The 14,368-nt window shown below is 32.6% G+C and overlaps 2 long non-coding RNA genes across 2 annotated transcripts; both read right to left on the bottom strand.

Annotated features, from left to right (window-relative positions):
* Positions 1 to 2,697: 2,697 nt before the first annotated feature.
* LOC137624972 (uncharacterized) lies at positions 2,698 to 6,299 on the bottom strand. The gene is made up of 2 exons (XR_011040788.1): positions 6,207 to 6,299; positions 2,698 to 3,812 (listed from the first exon to the last, which is right to left on the bottom strand). It is a non-coding gene; the product is annotated as an uncharacterized lncRNA (long non-coding RNA).
* A 3,531-nt stretch (positions 6,300 to 9,830) lies between these two features.
* Positions 9,831 to 13,654, bottom strand: LOC137624973 (uncharacterized). Its single transcript, XR_011040789.1, has 2 exons — positions 13,575 to 13,654; positions 9,831 to 11,363 (listed from the first exon to the last, which is right to left on the bottom strand). It is a non-coding gene; the product is annotated as an uncharacterized lncRNA (long non-coding RNA).
* Between the last annotated feature and the right edge of the window lie 714 nt (positions 13,655 to 14,368).

Below are 14,368 nucleotides of genomic sequence, written 5' to 3' on the forward strand. Positions count from 1 at the left end.
CGGATGTTGAGGAGGCAACCATCCTTGACATACATACTGTATAATCATATCGAGTTTTGCTAGGCTTTCACTTCATACCCCATAATTTGCACCATACACTCAATTTAGTCTGGATCTCTATTGAGGGATTCAGCAACCACAGGCCTACATTCAGGAGAGGAAATAGTTGCAAGGAGAGTATCATCATCTTCATATTGAACGAGATAGTTTTCTATGCCAAACCACATGCCATGTGTATATAGTATAAAAAGTAATGGGTCAACAACACTACGCTGGGGAACAACAGATATCACATTCCTATACTTACTATAGTGACCATCAACAACAAATCTTTGTGATCTTTTACTTAAAAGTTCAATAATGATGCTAAGAAAAGATCCACCGACTCCCAAGTAATTGAGTTTGAAGACAAGGGCCTCATGATTAACACGGTCAAACACAACACTAAAATTAAGACTAATCATACGAACTTCCTGACTACAATCAAAAGATTTCGGTACAACATTGGACGTTTTAAGAAGGGCATCACATGCTCCGAGGCCTTTACGAAAGCCAAATTGTAAACTAGGGAACAGAGGATTACCTTATATTTAGACGTTTTGCCGTAAGACATTAAAAAAACTTTAGACAATATGCGACTTATGAAAATTGGGCGTTAATCAGCTGAATTTGAGCTGCAACAAACACATTTTCCTAATGGAGTAACCTTGCCAACTCTCCAGCAAGTACTAAAAAAAATCTTCTTGCTACCTTATGCAAATTAACATTTACTTAGAAAGACTGTCCGGTGTGTTTGTATTGAACATTGTAATCTAAAGACTATGTAAAATCAAAGCATATTCCTCTTAGATATCTGTCATAGGAAAACTAACGAGACGTTTTTGTGCACTTTTTTATGTAAAAAAAAAAAAAAAAAATTCAGGTTTATTTAAAAAGTTAGTGAAAGTTACCTTGGAACCATAAGAATATGGGCTCATATCCTCAAAGTCCAATCTGTTTTCTCCCCATCTCTGACTCGCAATCTGTAGGTAAAGGGTTTAAGTGCCTTTCTCAAGCCTCAGAGTTTTTACAAGTGTTTGTATCATCACTGTTGTTTTGGGCTATAGAATTGGTATATATACAATAGTACTGTACTTCTATCCACTGAGATATTTATCAATTGATATGAATGTTATCTTATTTTCATCAACAAACTTTAATAATCTTATAGATGAGCCTTTATTATAGTTTTCTATGAGTGTAAAGATGTTCATGATGAATTTTCTTAATACACTTTGATAGGAAATTAAAGTTCCACAAAGCGTGAAGTTAGCCATGTTGTTTGAACTCTCTCTCTCTCTCTCTCTCTCTCTCTCTCTCTCTCTCTCTCTCTCTCTCTCTCTCTCTCTCTCTCTACTTCTTTGCTTTGAGCAATTTGAAATTACCCCAAAGTGAGCTGTCACTAAAAATACCTACTGTTTTCGTTAACTTTAAACAGCCGTTGAATGCTTATGAAATTCTGTTTAAAGTTTTGTTCTTTTTGAGGAGGATTTTCTATTCTCCACCTTCACTTTCTTACTTCTTTCATATGCAACTCTGGACAATTGCTCGTCCATCCGGTTCTTTCTTTCAAGAGAAATTAGTCTTCTTCAGTCTTTAGAAGAATTTCATTATGCACATTATTAATAATAGACTAAAAACTCTGCATAATAAAGAAGTCCTCAAACAACCTAGTTGACCCCTTCTAAAAAATTGGAATTGATTTATATAAAATAAATACATCTTTGGAATATTAACCCTCTGTTTGAATGTCAGCAGCTTTCTTGGGGTTTTAAAGTTCACCCAAGATCTCACTAGGTGGTAGTTTTCAAGTTTTGAAAATAAAAAATCAAACAATTTCATTGGGTCCTTCAACGTCTACGATACAAGAGTTAGTACGTGCTACTCTTTTGAAGAGTATCATCATCCACACCACTTTTCAATTTCACGTGGCAGTTTTATACGCAAATATCTATACACTTACTTCTTTAAGATTTTTTGTTTTTCTCTATCTATTTTACTGACAATTAAAATTCCTAATGGCATTTTAGGATTTTTTGAGAATTATATGCTAAAAATTGTAAGTTGTTTTTCCTCTGATTGGGATTCAATAATCACTTATGGTAATTCCGCTTAATCTATCAATGGCACAAATCATTTTAGAAAAATGGCAATAGAATCAAAGAGTATATTGTGAAAATTGATAAATAATATCACTTTTATTTACAAGCAATAAACAATCATTGTTATTACACAGTAGAAAATACGTAAATACTTCAGATATTTTATGTAATTTATACTACCTTACATAAAAATAAAATAATATAAACTTGAAATTAACTGGTAATATTATTAAACTACTAAAATATGGTAAAATGCTAAAATTACTATTTTATATGAGTAATAAAGATGGAATCAAATATCACATCAAACTTTGGCACAATCTCTTGATGTGCATAGTTTATAAATTGCTCATCTCTGAAAAGATTTGATTATTAATGTTAATTTCACTAACCTTCCTTAAAAAGCATTGCCTTTGTACCTATTTGGGTATATTAAAACATTGAAGAACATGGCAGAATTCTTTACGTTACTCATAAATCAGAATTCCAAATTCTGCTATTTAAATTCTGCCATTATTTCTGCAGATTTTAGGAATAAAATTTGAAAGACTAAGCACAAGATTATGTAAATTATGTATTTTTCCGGGACTTGCAAACACAAGTCGAAGTACTTGTAAATGAGCAGTGCGTACGAGACAATAAGTCTCTTGTTTGAGAAATCCCATGAAGTTTGAGATTTAGCAAAAAGTCCTTTTCGATCGCAAAATTGGAAGGACAAAGGAAGCAAAGGAATAGATTATCTTCAACGTGGATCTTGATGTGATTGCATAGATTGGTAATCCTAGTACACGTAAAAGGACAATGAACACAGGACAATATGTAGCCAACAAGAGCTTAATTATGAACCACCTGATGTTTCTTAAGGCTACTTTTATCAAGAAAACTTGACGGACACCGATCGCAAATAAATGGAGCATTCCTTTCGTGTATAATCTGGTGTCTTCGGAGGTTGCTTCTTGAACTTAATTGACAGGGGCAAATTGTGCATGGAAATAATAGGTTAGAGTGGGTGTGTTCATGTGTCTTTAGATTATATTTCCTTGCACATCTGAAACTACATTGCGAGCACTTATGTGGTTTGTTTTTTGTATGAAGGAATTCATGTCTTTTACAGTTTCCTTTTGTTGGGAATCTATAACTGCAATATGAACAAGCATATGGTTTTTCTCCGGTATGACTTCGACAATGGATTTCAAATGCTGATTTATATACGAATTCTTTTTTGCACTCCAAACAAGTAAAAAGCTTCTTGCCAAAGTGTTTTCGTTTATGTCTTTCGCCTTTCGACTTTCTTTCAATAATGTCATCACAACGTGAATATTGATATTCTTTTTTTCTTAACTTGATATTAGAAACTTTTTCTGATTCACAGGAGTAATCTTTTGAACGAGGAAGAAGCTTCACGTTGTCTTCTCCAGTGGGCTCGCTAGAACTTTCTTGGCGGCTGCAGTGTGGCTGAGGTTCCAATATGTTATGTGTCCCGACAAAATGAATAAAACATTTTTCGCCTGGTGTAAGGTTACCATCAATTTCCGTAATGTCATTCTTAGGACTCGTTGTTTCCTGGTGAGATTTATGAGAATTTTCTTCTTTCCCGGTTGGTGATTTTTTTAGATCCTGAGGAACTTTTCCTTCAGAAGTTGCTTCATTCGTCCTTTTTCGGCGACCCATCTGTCAAAATAGAAAAATTCTCTTTCAAAATTAGTAAATATTCCGCAGAAAGTTTTGACAACTGGTTTTATTGAATTACTTCGTCTATTTTATCTAAGCGTAAAAGAAATTTATTACATTAAAAAAAAGATTATTTTCCAACAAAACTCCTGGAAATTATTTAATGAATCATATTCTGAACTATTATGAAGAAAATGCTTGATATCATAGGTATGATAGTAAGAGTTTACCACAATTTACTGCCTTCATGAGTATTATGGATTAACAAAAATTTTTATTTTTATTTTTATCAGCCTTGTTTCTGTATTTATTTATGTAAACTTAGTGTAAACTTTTTTTTCTGTTGAAAAGCTGATATACCTCCTCCCACTCATGTTAATTTATGTGTCCAGTTTAATGCTTTGTTTTCTTTTCCGTGTTTTCCGAAATTCCGAGTCCTTGGAGGGCAACAAACACTGGAGTTTACCAGTGAGGAACTCGTTCGCCAGATCAGAGTCGAGCAACTAAGGCTTCCCGGACCTACTGCAGCTGTTGGCTAAATTGAGCCTTGTGAGGATTGCGCCACCCACCGTTGACGGCTTTATGCAGGTGCATTTCTGCCACCTGCGGTGTTTCGCTGTGGCCTGCGTGCTCTCTTTTGGAGTGTGTAGAGCCAACGCATTAAAATCCTGCCTTTGGGGAGGACTCTGGAGAGTCACCCCCGTCAAAGCATCTTCGTCATGTCCAGCTGTGGGAGCCTTAGCTTAAATACACGTTCAAAAAAATCGTCAAAATTTTGCATCAAAATTTTGATGCAAAATTTGAGTGTGTGTAGGACATTTTGATGTCAAAACGTCCCACACACGCTCAAATTTTGCATCAAAATTTTGATGCAAAATTTTGACGTTTTTTGTTTAACGTGTATGGGCCCCTTAGAGCTCGTAGAGATACGTAGGGAGGTAGCTACCAGGTAGGAAATACTATTTACCTTGTTTTTGGGGTTGGGACTCCACTTGGAGGAAAAGTATCAATCCTCCAGGGACTCCAAGTCCCTCCCTTTGGTGAGGAGTCCTACGGAGCTGTACTCCCCACCGTAGTAGTTTGCCGTTGGAGCCGCTACCCCATTATTTGCAGCTGTGGGAGTTGTTTTTTTCCAACCTAAAAGATTGTGATATGGCTAGGTTTTTTTTTTTTTTTTTTTTTTTTTTTTTTTTTTTTTTTTTTTTTTGTTCAATCGTTTTATTTAACTCTGTCTAGTTGAGTGTGTGTTTCCCGTCCGGGGATGTTATTGTAATTACCCATTTGGGCGTATAATTATTAATTGACTCTCTCTTGTTGAGTGTGTGGTTTCCCGTTGGGGGATTTTGTTGTTATTGTTTAAATGATACTTGTTAATTATTAATTAGTTAAAATGTTCATTTAGTAATTTGTTAATCATTGTTATTTGCTTAGTGTTAAGTTGTAAATTGTTAGGTAGACAGAAGGTTGGCTTTTCAGAAAACTTTTGTTAATAATTATTGTCAAGTTTTCCCAAGTGTTTACGTTACCACTGGCCAATTTTACCACAAATATTACTTCCAACGCTGTTCTCCCTATTCGTGCAATAAGAACTTACACCACGTCCCGCCAAGGGTCATGACAATGAGTTAAAGTAATAAAGTCAAGAGTTCCACCTATTCACAAATTGTACATATCTTGACTTCATTCTATCTCTGTCATTTTTCTTCAAATCTTTATATAATCAAACAAATCATATGTGAAAAAGTCATGTTTATCAATCATTATGCCCCAATTATGTGTTATTCAGATTACTTCTCGAGCTTCCGGAGAAACTTGATGACATTAAATGGTAAAGATTCATTTTACAGCTAAGTTAACGAAGCCAAACATTGTACAATATAGGAAAGGAAAAGTTTGAAACTACTAACAGATATGTTTTTGTTTAAGACCAGTTATAACAATAGATTAAAAATTATAAGAATTCAAATAAACAGAAGAAAAAAAAATATATGAATGGATATTTGTTAATTTTGGAATCTTGTCAAATTTGTGTCTACTTAAAAAAAGGAACACTTTTTAAATTATCTAGTACGAAAGAACAGTTCGGGTCAACATTGATATAATACATTATGATTGTTTTTTTTTTTAAACCTTTGTAGTTTAAATAATTAATATATTGCATCTTTAAAAACCATAATATCTGCAATAAATACATTAAAAAAAAACATTGTATACTTTGCATCAAAAATAGATAAAATTTGCACTTAGACTTTTTAAACATTTATGATCACAATACGGTTTTACTTCACCGGCCGAACTTCTATATATAATAAGAAATGACCTAAAGCTACAATGAAAGAACGAATCTAAACTTTAATGACGGCCTCAAATAAACTTTAGAAAAATAACACTGACCTCTGTCTTTGGATCCTCAGATGTTCATTGATGTCCCTCCAGTGCACCTGTTGCCTTACTAGATATTTCACTTGAACTTGGAGCCAAATCAGGTGGAATTCAACTAGTCCACTTCAAGTTAAGCATGTTCGACATTTTTAGTGCCTAGTTATACATTTCTAATTAGCTTATGAAGTAATGAGCAGTTTCCTTTTCATTATTGTCAGTTAAAACTGTAATGGGTAATCTTGATATCGATAGTTCTCCTTTATCTTTTTTTTTTTTTTTTTTTTTTTTTTTTTTTTTTTTAAGATTGCAACCATTTTGGAATTTTCTACCTATAAATGTTTCATTATTATTATTATTATTATTATTATTATTATTATTATTATTATTATTATTATTATTATTATTATTATTATTATTATTATTATTATTATTATTTATTATTTTTCATCTATTATTATCATTTATTATTATTATTTTTTATCATTATTTGTTTAATTTGTTTTATTAGATTTATTTTTTTATTTATTAGATTTATTTTTTTTTACTTATTTATTTTTTTATTTATTAGATTCATTTTTTTATTTATTAATTTTATTTATTCTAATCTACTACCCGAGTTGAAAAATTAGATACTATAAGCCCAGAGGATCCAACATGAAAAAACAGCCCTTGTGAAGAAAGGATATATGGAAATAAAAAACTATATGAGAAGTAATGAAGAATTGGCATAGAATATTCAAAGAATAGTGAAAAAAAATAAAGAAATCTTTCATATATAAACTATAAAAAGAGACTTTTGTTAGCCTTTTCAACATTAAAACATTTGCTGTAAGGTTTGAACTTGATAAGTTCTACCGATTCAACTATCCGATTTTGAAGATCATTCCACAACTTGGTCACAGCTGAAATAAAGCTTTTAAAATACTGTGTATTATTGAGCCTCATGATGGAGAAGGCCTGACTATTAACATTAACTGCATACTAGTATTAAGAAGAGTATGATACTGTCAGTGAAGTTCTTAATGTAAAGGATGGTGAGAATTATGAAAAATCTTATACAATATACATTATTAACTAATTGAACGACGGTGCCTGAGATTGATATCTATATCAGAAATGAGATATTTACTGGATGGTAAATTCTTGTATAACCAATTAAAACGAAAATCTACAACTGAAAACCAGACAGGAGAACAATACTGGAAACACAGTGGAATGGAGGAATTAAAACTTTTTCCGAATAAATTGGCCATAGAAAATATTAAAAGACTTTCAATAACCCATTTTTTTTTGTGTAACTGAAGAAAAGACAAACCTAATGTGCTTTTTAAAAATGCTGTCGAGTATCGTATATGAAATTGTAAAAGAGTCATACAGAGTTAAAGAAACATTATCAATGCAAAGATCCAAATGTTGAGGAGCCACCATCCTTGACATATATATAATCATGTTGAGATTTGTTCGGATTCAACTTCATGCCACATAATTTGCACCATACACCCAATCTAGTCAAGATCTCTATTAAGGGATTCAGCAGCCACAGGCCTACATTCAGGAGATGGAATTGATGCAAGGAATGTAACATCATCTGCATATCCAACAAAATTGTTTTCTAGCTTAAACCACATGTCATCTGTATATAGTATGAAAAGTAAAGGGCCAAGAACCCTTCCGTGAGGAACAATAGATATCACATTCCTATACTTAGTATGGGGCCTATCAACAACAATTCTTTGAGATCTATTACTTAAAAATTCAACAATCATGCTAAGAAAAGACCCACCCACTCCCAACTGTTTCAGTTTGAAGACAAGGGCCTCATGGCTAACACGGTCAATGGCAGCACTAAAATCTAGGCTAATCCTACGAACTTCCTGGCCACTATCAAGGGATATCTGTACAGAATTGGAGGTTGTCAGAAGGGCATCACATGCTCTAAGGCATTTACGAAAGCTACATTGCAAAATAGGGAACAGATGATTACCTTATGCAAACGTATTTAGAATTTTTGCAAGAATACATTAAAAAAACTTCAGAAAATAATGGAATCATGGAAATTGATCATTAATCAGCTGAACTCTAGCTACCACAAACACATTTACATAATGGAGTACCCTTACAAACTGACCAGCAAGTATTAAAAGAACCTCTTCTTGCTACCTTTTGCAAATTAACATTTTGTTATAAAGACGGTCAGGTGTGTTTGTATTGAACAGTGCAATCTAATGACAGTAAGTAAAAGGAAAATATATTTCTGTTATATTTCAAAGGGAAACTGACAAGGGAGGTTTCAGTGCAGTTTTGCATGGGGTTAATAGTTTCTTCTTGGATATCAATTCTCTTTTCATGTTACGGATTGCGAGAAAATCAAATATTGCTCCATTATTAGGTGTATTTACAAAGATAATTAAAGTTACCCAAGAACCATAAAGCATATGGGCCAACATCATTACAGTCCAATCTGTTCCCTCCCTCTCTCTGACTCGCAATATGTAGGCAAGGAGTTAAAGTTCCCTCCTGAAGCCTCAGAGTTTTTACACGTGTTTGTATCACCACTGTTATTTTGAGCTATAGATGGGACTCAGTGGAGCCTATGGATCTATAATACTACTTCTATCCATGGAAATATTTATCAATTGATATTGATGTTATATCATTTTCATCAACAAATTTGATTAATCTGATAAAAAAAAAACTTTATCATAGCTCTCTATGAGTGCAATGATGTTCATAAATTCTTTCTTAATATACTTTGATGAAAAATTAAAGTTTCACAAAACGGGAAAGTTTGAAGACTCTCTCTCTCTCTCTCTCTCTCTCTCTCTCTCTCTCTCTCTCTCTCTCTCTCTCTCTCTCTCTCTCTCTCTCGTTATTTCATTTTTTTGAAGGGAAGCACTTTCTATTCTCAGTCTTCCCGTTTCACTAATTACTCATCCCTTCAGTCCTCTCTTTCAAGTCTCCTTCAGAATTTAGAAGAATTTCATTATGCACATTATTAATAATAGACTAAAATCTCTGCATAATAAAGAAGTCTTCAAACAACCTAGTTGATCCCTTCTAAAAAGTTTGAATTGATTTATATAAAATAAATACATCTTTGGAATATTAACCCTCTGTTTGAATGTCAGCAGCTTTCTTGGGGTTTTAAGGTTCACCCATGATCTTACTAAGTGGTAGTTTTTATGTTTTGAAAATAAAAAATAAAACAATTTCATTTGGTCCTTCAACGTCTATGATACAAAAGTTAGTACGTGCTACTCTTTTGAAGAGTATCATCATCCACACCACTTTTTCAATTTCACGTGGCGGTTTTATACGCAAATATCTATTCACTTACTTCTTTAGGATTTTTTGTTTTTCTCTATCTATTTTACTGACAATTAAAATTCCTGTGTGGGAATTTGTGGCATTTAAGGATTTTTTGAGAATTATATGCTAAAAATTGTAAGTTGTTTTTGCTCTGATTGGGATTCAATAATCACTTATGGTAATTCCGCTTAATCTATCAATGGCACAAATCATTTTAGAAAAATGGCAATAGAATCAAAGAGAGTATATTGTGAAAATTGATAAATAATATCACTTTTATTTACAAGCAATAAACAATAATCGTTATCACACAATAAAAAATGCGTAAAAACTTCAAATATTTTACGTAATTTATACTACCTTACATAAAGAGAAAATAATATAAACTTAAAATAAACTGATAATATTATTAAACTACTAAAATATGGTACAATGCTAAAATTACTATTTTATATGAGCAATAAAGATGGAATCAAATATCACATCAAACTTTGGCACAATCCCTTGATGTGCATAGTTTATAATTGCTCATCTCTGAAAAGATTTGATTATTAATGTTAATTTCACTAACCTTCCTTAAAAAGCATTGCCTTTGTAGCCTACCTATTTGTGTATATTAAAACATTGAAGATCATGGCAGAATTCTTTACGTTACTCAAGACTCAGAATTCCAAATTCTGCAATTCAAATTCTGCCATTATTTCTGCCGATTTTAGGAATAAAATTTGAAAGACTAAGCACAAGATGGTGTAAATTGTTATGTATTTTTCCGTGACTTGCGAATACATAAGCCGAAGTACTTGTAAATGAGCAGTGCGAACAAGACAATCAGTCTCTTGTTTGAGAAATCCCATGAAGTTCGAGATTTAGCAAAAAGACCTTTTCGATCGCAAAATTGGAGAGACAAAGGAAGCAAAGGAATAGATTATCTTCAACGTGGATCTTGATGTGATTGCGTAGATTGGTAATCCTAGTACACGTAAAAGGACAATGAACACAGGACAATATGTAACCAACAAGAGCTTAATTATGAACCACCTGATGATTCCTAAGGCTACTTTTATCAAGAAAACTTGACGGACATCGATTGCAAATAAATGGGGCATTCCTTTCGTGTATAATCTGGTGTCTTCGGAGGTTGCTTCTTGAACTTAATTGACAGGGGCAAATTGTGCATGGAAATAATAGTTTAGAGTGGGTGTGTTCATGTAGCTTTAGATTATATTTCCTTGCACATCTGAAACTACATTGCGAGCACTTATGTGGTTTGTTTTTAGTATGAAGGAATTCATGTCTTTTACAGTTTGGTTTTGTTGAGAATCTATAACCGCAAAATGAACAAGCATATGGTTTTTCTCCGGTATGACTTTGGCAATGGATTTCAAATGCTGATTTATTCACGAATGCTTTTTTGCACTCCAAACAAGTAAAAAGCTTCTCGCCAAAGTGTTTTCGTTTATGTCTTTCGCCTCTCGACTTTCTTTCAATAATGTCATCCCAACGTGAATATTGATATTCTTTTTTTCTTAACTTGATATTAGAAACTTTATCTGATTCACAGGAGTACTCTTTTGAACGAGGAAGAAGCTTCACGTTGTCTTCTCCAGTGGGCTCGCTAGAACTTTCTTGGCGGCTGCAGTGTGGCTGAGGTTCCAATATGTTATGTGTCCCGACAAAATGAAGAAAATATTTTTCGCCTGGTGTAAGATTACCATCAATTTCCGTAATGCCATTCTTAGGACTCGTTGTTTCCTGGTGAGATTTATGAGAATTTTCTTCTTTCCCGGTTGGTGATTTTTTTAGATCCTGAGGAACTTTTCCTTCAAAAGTTGCTTCATTCGTCCTTTTTCGGCGACCCATCTGTCAAAATAGAAAAAAAAAACCCTCTTTCAAAATTAGTAAATATTCCGCAGAAAGTTTTGACAACTGGTTTTATTGAATTACTTCGTCTATTATATCTAAGCGTAAAAGAAATTAATTACATTAAAAAAAATATTATTTTCCAATAGAACTCCTGGAAATTATTTAATCAATCATATCTTGAACTCTTATGAAGAAAATGCTTGATATCATAGGTATGATAGTAAGAGTTTACCATAATTTACTGACTTCATGAGTATTATGGATTAACATAATTTTTTATTTTTATTTTTATCAGCCTTGTTTCTGTATTTATTTGTTATGTAGAGTTTGTGTAAATTTAAAGTTTTTTTCTGTTGAAAAGCTGATATACCTCCTCCCACTCATGTTAATTTATGTGTCCAGTTTAATGCTTTGATTTCTTTTCCGTGTTTTCCGAAATTCCGAGTCCTTGGAGGGCAACAAACACTGGAGTTTACCAGTGAGGAACTCGTTCGCCAGATCAGAGTCGAGCAACTAAGGCTTCCCGGACCTACTGCAGCTGTTGGCTAAATTGAGCCTTGTGAGGATTGCGCCACCCACCGTTGACGGCTTTATGCAGGTGCATTTCTGCCACCTGCGGTGTTTCGCTGTGGCCTGCGTGCTCTCTTTTGGAGTGTGTAGAGCCAACGCATTAAAATCCTGCCTTTGGGGAGGACTCTGGAGAGTCACCCCCGTCAAAGCATCCTCGTCATGTCCAGCTGTGGGCCCCTTAGAGCTCTTAGAGATACGAAGGGAGGTAGCTACCAGGTAGGAAAGACTATTTACCTTGTTTTTGGGGTTGGGACTCCACTTGGAGGAAAAGTATTAATCCTCCTAGGGACTTCATGTCCCTCCCTTTGGTGAGGAGTCCTACGGAGCTGTACTCCCTACCGTAGTAGTTTGCCGGTGGAGCCGCTACCCTATTATTTGGAGCCGTGTGAGTTGTTTTTCTCCAGTCTTAAAGAGTGTGATATGGCTAGGTATTTATTTATTTTTTTTCTGTGTGTGTTCAATTGTTTTATTTAACTCTCTCTAGTTGAATGTTTCCCGTAGGGGAATGTTATTGTAATTACCCATTTGGGCGTATAATTATTAACGTTGAGATTGTGTGGTTTCGCGTTGGGGAATTTTGTTGTTATTGTTTAAGTGATACTTGTTAATTATTAATTGATTAATTAGTCAAAGTGTTCATTTAGTAATTTGTTAATCATTTTTATTTGCTTAGTGTTAAGTTGTAAATTGTTAGGTAGACCCAAGGTTGGCGTTTCAGAAAACTTTTGTTAATAATTATTGTCAAGTTTTCCCAAGTGTTTACGTTACCACTGGCCAATTTTACCACAAATATTACTTCCAACGCTGTTCTCCCTATTCGTGCAATAAGAACTTACACCACATCCCGCCAAGGGTCATGACAATGAGTTAAAGTAATAAAGTCAAGAGTTCCACCTATTCACAAATTGTACATATCTTGACTTCATTCTATCTCTGTCATTTTTCTTCAAATCTTTATATAATCAAACATAAATCATATGTGAAAAATTTATGTTTATCAATCATTATGCCCCAATTATATGTTATTCAGATTACTTCTCGAGCTTCTGGAGAAACTTGAAAACATTAAATGGTAAAGATTCAGTTTACAGACAAGTTAACAAAGCCAAACCTTGTTCAATATAGGAAAGGAAACTTTTGAAACTACTGACAGATATGTTTTTGTTTAAGACCAGTTATAACAATATATTAAAAATTATAAGAATTCAAATAAACAGAAGAAAAAAATTATGAAAGGATATTTGTTAATTTTGGACTCTTGTCAAATTTGTCTGTACTTGAAAAAAGAAGCACTTTTCAAATTAACTAATAAGAAAGTACAGTTCGTGTCAACATTGATATAATACTTTGTGGTTGTTTTTTTTTTACCTTTGTAGTTTAAATAATTAATATTTTGCATCTTTAAAAACAATATCATCTGCAATAAATACATTAAAAAAAACGTTGTATTTTTTTGCATCGAAAATAGAAAAAAATTTGCACGTAGGCCTTTTAAACATTTATGATCACAATACGGGTTTCCTTCACCGGCCGAATTTCTAAATATAATAAGAAATGACCTAAAACTACGATGAAAAAAAAAAAAAAACCTAAACTTTAATGACGGCCTTAAATAAACTTTAGAAAAATAACACTGACCTCTGTCTTTGGATCCTCAGATGTTCATTGATGTCCCTCCAGTGCACCTGTTGCCTTACTAGATATTTCACTTGAACTCGGAGCCAAATCAGGTGGAATTCAACTAGTCCACTTCAAGTTAAGCATGTTCGACATTTTTAGTGCCTAGTTATACATTTCTAATTAGCTTATGAAGTAATGAGCAGTTTCCTTTTCATTATTGTCAGTTAAAACTGTAATGGGTAATCTTGCTATCGATAGTTCTCCTTTATTTTTTTTTTTTTTTTTTTTTAAGATTGCAACCATTTTGGAACTTTTCTACCTATAAATGTTTCATTATTATTATTATTATTATTATTATTATTATTATTATTATTATTATTATTATTATTATTATTATTATTATTATTATTATTATTATTATCATTATTATTATTTATTATTTTTCATCTATTATTATCATTTATTATTATTATTTTTATCATTATTTGTTTAATTTGTTTAATTTGTTTTATTAAATTTATTTTTTTATTTATTAGATTTATTTTTTTTACTTATTATTTATTTTTTTATTTATTAGATTCATTTTTTTTATTTATTAATTTTATTTATTCTAATCTACCACCCGAGTTGAAAAATTAGATACTATAAGCCCAGAGGATCCAACATGAAAAAACAGCCCATGTGAAGAAAGGATATATGGAAATAAAAAACAATATGAGAAGTAATGAAGAATTGGCATAGAATATTCAAAGAATAGTGAAAAAAATAAAGAAATCTTTCATATATAAACTATAAAAAGAGACTTTTGTTAG

The sequence above is a fragment of the Palaemon carinicauda genome, chromosome 31 (assembly GCF_036898095.1).
Source record: "Palaemon carinicauda isolate YSFRI2023 chromosome 31, ASM3689809v2, whole genome shotgun sequence".
NCBI lineage: Eukaryota > Metazoa > Arthropoda > Malacostraca > Decapoda > Palaemonidae > Palaemon > Palaemon carinicauda.